Source organism: Perognathus longimembris, chromosome 2 (assembly GCF_023159225.1).
Source record: "Perognathus longimembris pacificus isolate PPM17 chromosome 2, ASM2315922v1, whole genome shotgun sequence".
Classification (NCBI taxonomy): Eukaryota; Metazoa; Chordata; class Mammalia; order Rodentia; family Heteromyidae; genus Perognathus; species Perognathus longimembris.
Window position 1 is genome coordinate 125,424,269 of NC_063162.1, and position 5,258 is coordinate 125,429,526.

A 5,258-nucleotide genomic window follows, 5' to 3' on the forward strand; every position below is an offset into this window, starting at 1 on the left:
AAGACAAAAAAGACAAAAACTGATTTTCTTGAGACAAAAAAAAAACTGTTCTTTCTATAATGGCTTTGCCCATTAAAAAAATGTGGCTCTTAAGGGTTTATGAAATGACTGAATATGAGGATACATGTCCTGTAGAAAGCAAATGCGCCTCATATACTGCCAAAAATAGTGTTAGTTTCATTAATGTGAATTTTCCAGCATTCAGTAGTTGTAATGTTAGAAACAATTGCTGGTCAAGTTCAACTTGTTGCTATTGTTTTTAATTTGCACAGGAGTAGTATCAGAAATTAGTGTCACTGCTTGTATCTAGCTGAATTTTAAACAACAGAACATTAGTTTTGTTTTATTTTTTATGTTGGTGCCACCAACTGTAAATGACATAAGTTAGTTATTACAAAACACAGTAATTAGACTGTTGCAACCATCTGAAACCTTAGGCTTCCAGTCTGTGCTGTTAGTGTTAAGATGTAAAGTGCAATCCTAAGCTAACATTATCTGTGCAAGCACCATAGAAACATTTGCATATCTGCATAGATCTTACAACTGTACTCTTTACCTCCTTGTGATAAAGCTTTGTCTACCTGCAAACACAGTCAAAGGCTACAGCTGCAAACCAAAGCCAACTCAAACCATGGCCAAGAGCTCAAGGACAGAAGCAGCCACATGCTTTGGTCAGCCTTCTGTAACTTCAATTCGTACAAAGGAACCTTTTTCATGAACTACCTGCTGTTTTCTGATGACCTCTGGGATCTTTTCATTTAGCCCTAAACAAAGAAAGAAACACGACAAAAAATAGTAATAACCACAACTAAAAGTGTTAATTCAGTCACAGAGTAATCTTCTGAGGCCAAATGTCCATCTACATGCAATGAAGATTTGCTTTCATTAAAGACAGAGGTGAGGACAAAATCCGCAGTGGAAGTGATGATATGCTAGAAAGCAACAAATGTGGATCACTGACCAAAACGATTATGTACTTGATGCAAATGCAGATTGCATATGGTTATATATATATATAGTACATTGTGTTTTTGTCCCCCCCCCCACCCCATCCAGTCACTTATTTTTGGTGATGAGTACATGTTGTTAGAGGATGTCTTGTATGGTCCAAATCTTTGTTGTGTACTATTTTTTTATAGTCTTAAGTTATAATGAAAAAACAAAACAAAAAAAACAAAACAAAAAAAAACAAAAAAGTAGGAACCAAACATAAAAGGTCTAGTAAAGCCAAAAATTAATTTCATATTGATTTTAAAGTGATCTAGCTGAGTTTTTACACTAAAAGCAAAGATTATAGCAACTGTAGTCCATGGTATTTATTTTCAGTCAAACCAAAGTTACATATAATTCTGCCTCTTCTTATACGGGATACTAACACTAACAATACACTCCCTTCAAAGACTTGCGCAGGCCAAATTGTTGGAATGCTGGTTTTCTTGACAACTCCAAACCCCAAAAACTATGATAACGCATTATGGTGTAGTGGAAGATAGCATAGTCAGATGTTTGCTTAAACCTAGAAACTTTCCGTGTTGCTTTTCATGTGCTGTGCCAAGTCTTGATAATACTTTTTCCCCCAACCAAGGGACCTCATAACCTGATTATGGTTATTGCTTTACAAACAGTTTTGACAGAAGGTGGCTGCTAGAGCTTAACATATGTACCAGTTCCATGTGATGGAACGGGTTCTTGCAAACTAAGCTCATTTGTTTATTCTTTGCTGAAATCAGCAAATAGAGTTAGAGAGATACCCAGTCATCTATCACACCAAATAAAAGGACATACGGCTTTCAAAAGGGTTTTCCCACTTACCCAAAAGGCTTTCTGAAAGCTTCTACCTCTGCAAAAAAAAAAAAAATCAAAAAACAAAAAACAAAAAAAGAGAAAAAAAGAGAAAAAAAAGAAAAAAATTAGAACAATTATGGCAGATTGCATGAAACGTGAGAACGCCGCAGTAACTGCTACTTTTCATTATGTTTGTCTATGGGTCATGATCAATGAACCGGAAGTTTTGGATATGGTATCAAAAGAAAGATTGGTATTGTGAAGGATGGTTTTCAGTCATCTAGGATCCTGCTATAAGGATTACTGAAAGGAAAAATGAGTCTTTCGGGTGCATGTTCCAAATGCTTCGATGAACTGAAAGTTACAGTGAGAGTTGTACCAACAGAAGGGTGGCCTAAGACTGCAATGCTAAAGTATGCATACCTCAGTTACAAAACTTTTGAAAGGAAGTCTCAGCCACAGAATGCATATACCTGTAGAGTTTTGCATGGGTTTTATATGAATACAATTTAAAAAAATAGCTGCTTGCACATTATACCAGAAAAACCTCCAAAACTGCAATTGCTTTGAAAATAGATTTTAGGTTTTTTGGAGTTTTCTGAAATGCTTGGTCTGTATTTTGATAATTGTGCATATTATGTAAAAATGTTGGTGGACCCATAAATGACCAGACTTTTTTCTAAGAAAAATGTTGCTTTAATGCATTTCATGAATTTTTACTCTTATATCATTGCTTGCTAGTAATAGCAAATCTGCTTTTCTGCATCTGCTTTGCGTAGCTATTGTAAGGCTTTGAACTAATGTATGTATTTATTGCTTGAACTTCTGTGCATACCTTATAAAGCATAATGTCTGACAATTTAAATGGCTCATGTATTCTTGCTTCTATCATAAGCTGATTCTGGGGACTATGATCTTTTGTATACAGCAAATTTTAACTGTAGCACAAACATCTGTTTATGTATTGGTGGAATATACCTGTTTTATTTATCTTTTTTGAGGTAAACTAATTTTTGATACTTTTCATTACTGTGTACTATGTTCATACTTTGAATTCTCTGACGTTAGAAGTCATGGTTGAGAATTGTAACAGCTGTTATTCGTTCTGTATTCATGGCTTTCACTGCTGAATAAAATAAAGGACCAAACCTAGGATTTGAAAGAAAACTGTCTACCTCTAACACCAGGGAGTTATCAGATTTTATTTTACATAGTTCTAGTCTACAAAGACACAATTGCTTAAACCTAGTAGGCTTAAGGTTTATATTCTATGTGGTTGGATTCATGGCACAGTTGTACTGTTTGAAAATCAATTAAATTTTTATGTGGATGTTACAAGTATTTGGTAGAATTACCACTAACTGGGTTTTCTTTCGATAACTCAGAGCTGGAGAAAAAAAGTCATCAGCATTCTGTGTCTACAGCTGCTGAACTTCATAAGAATGCAATTCTTTGTGATTAGGGAATCGAAGGATAGTCAGCTAGGAATAGAGCTACAGAAGTACACTTAAAATAAACCATCCTGGACTTTAATGTCTCTGGGCATATTCAGTCACAAAATCCAATAGACTATTTTGTAAAGTTTTCAAATTGGGCGTTTACATTTTTGAGACTTTGTGAGATTTCATCTTACATATGCCAATATTAACAGACACTTAGACAATAGCTTTATTAATGCCATTGAGCTATCGAAAGGAACATGGCTTGCCCTTGTTATTTCACTAGTTCAGGTTGCAAGGAAAGGTTATTTTCTTTGTTGATGTTTGGGGGCTTTTTTGGTTTGTTTTGGCGGGAGTTCTTGTCCATGAACACTTGGCATATCTTACTTAGCCAAAAAAAAAAAAAAGAAAGAAAGAAAAAAAGAAAAAAGAAAGAAAAAGAAAAAAAAGTAAAAAGATAAAAGGAAAAAAATAAGGATGTACATTTTACTATAGAATTAATGTATGAACAGTGTGTTACTACTGTTGGATGTAAAAATGTATATGAAACCATTTCATTCACTTGATTACATTTCTGAAGTATAAATAAAAAAAATCTAATTCTTTTCGATCCATTTATAACCACTAGGATTTTTTATTCTTCCGGAGAGATCATTCTTCCATACCAGAGTCAAACCATAAATTTGTGTACATATGTCCCACAATTTGTTTAAAACCATTTCCAGAGGAATTGGGAGACCATCAGCTAGAATAATCAAATTTAGGAAATGAAGGTGGGGCTTTCTGTGTAATTCAGTTCATTAAAAATGATCTTCACATGCAAAATTTATTTTTACACACAAGCATGACATATTTAAATTCTTTTGTTTACAATAATACAATTTGACATCATAAAATTTAAACCTTAAGAAAGAGGAAAGGTTGCTTGGTTGTACTGGCTTAGACCTATAATCCTGGCTATGGGCAATGGTGGTTGAAGACTAGCTAAGGCATACAAGTTTACAAGACTCCAGTTCCTGTTATCCTAGCTACATAGGCTGGCCCATGCATACAGAAAGCCCCTATCTCAAAAATAAACAGGTAAACAAATAGACAAATAAGACTGGTGGAATGACTTAGAGTGGTAAAGGGCCTACCTAGCAAGTGAAAGGCACTGAGTTCAAATCCTAGTACAAGTCCTCCACCTCCTAAATTTATGCCAAGGATAAGAAAAAAGATGAATTCACTCTTTTTAGTCTCATGCATTTTCCACCTTGATATTTTTTCTTCTTGCCACAAACCATCAGTAGCACCTCAGGTATACTGCCATCCTTAAAGCAAATGTATAGGGGTAGGGTAAGTGACTTTCCAAGGGGCTGATTTTTAAGATGTTAGGGATCTATGCCATATATATTAGTAGCAAAACCAGACAAGGTGGAACCTCTGAAGAGAAAAGTGTATGTAAATAAATTCTACATGCATTTGTGTATTCCTGAACCAGTCATAATCAAGAATAGGAGGAAAATGAATATGTGGAATATATTTTTGATTTTATGTGTGATTAATGTTGTCTGTCATGTTAGGGAAAGGGAATCCTGACTAAAGGACTCTCCGTAGGACAAAAGTTGTTTTAAAAGATATGTGAGCATGAGATTAATTTTCTTAAAACTTACAATTCATTTCTTCACTATCAATTAGTTGAAAGTAATTAATATTAACTTGTCTAGTGTATTTTGTTAACATACTAAAGGCAATGTAACAGATGAAAATGCATTTTTTTCAGTTTTTTATCCTTTGATAAAAGAAGAGAATAATTTAGTGAGTCAGACAAAAAAATTGCAATTTAAGACAGGAAAAAAGTGACCTGGCAAATATTTTTTCCTTAACCCTAAATTTAAACATATGCTATTCTAGTTTAAAGTAGTGTTTTTTCCAGATATATTTTGTGGATTCAATAAGCAATGTAGTGGCTTTGTGAAAACTGTCCCCGTAAGTTAACTTTGAATCTTTAAAAAGTGTGAATGAATGAATAAATACATAAATAACTCTCACAAA

At 33.9% G+C, this 5,258-nt stretch overlaps 1 protein-coding gene across 1 annotated transcript in view; it reads left to right on the plus strand.

Annotated features, from left to right (window-relative positions):
• Foxp2 (forkhead box P2) overlaps positions 1 to 3,616 on the plus strand; it is a 496,440-nt gene extending 492,824 nt beyond the window's left edge. Inside the window, exon 20 of the mRNA XM_048340096.1 lies at positions 1 to 3,616. This exon is cut by the window's left edge and continues 405 nt beyond it. The gene's annotated coding sequence lies outside the window, so the exon portion shown is untranslated.
• Positions 3,617 to 5,258: the final 1,642 nt, after the last annotated feature.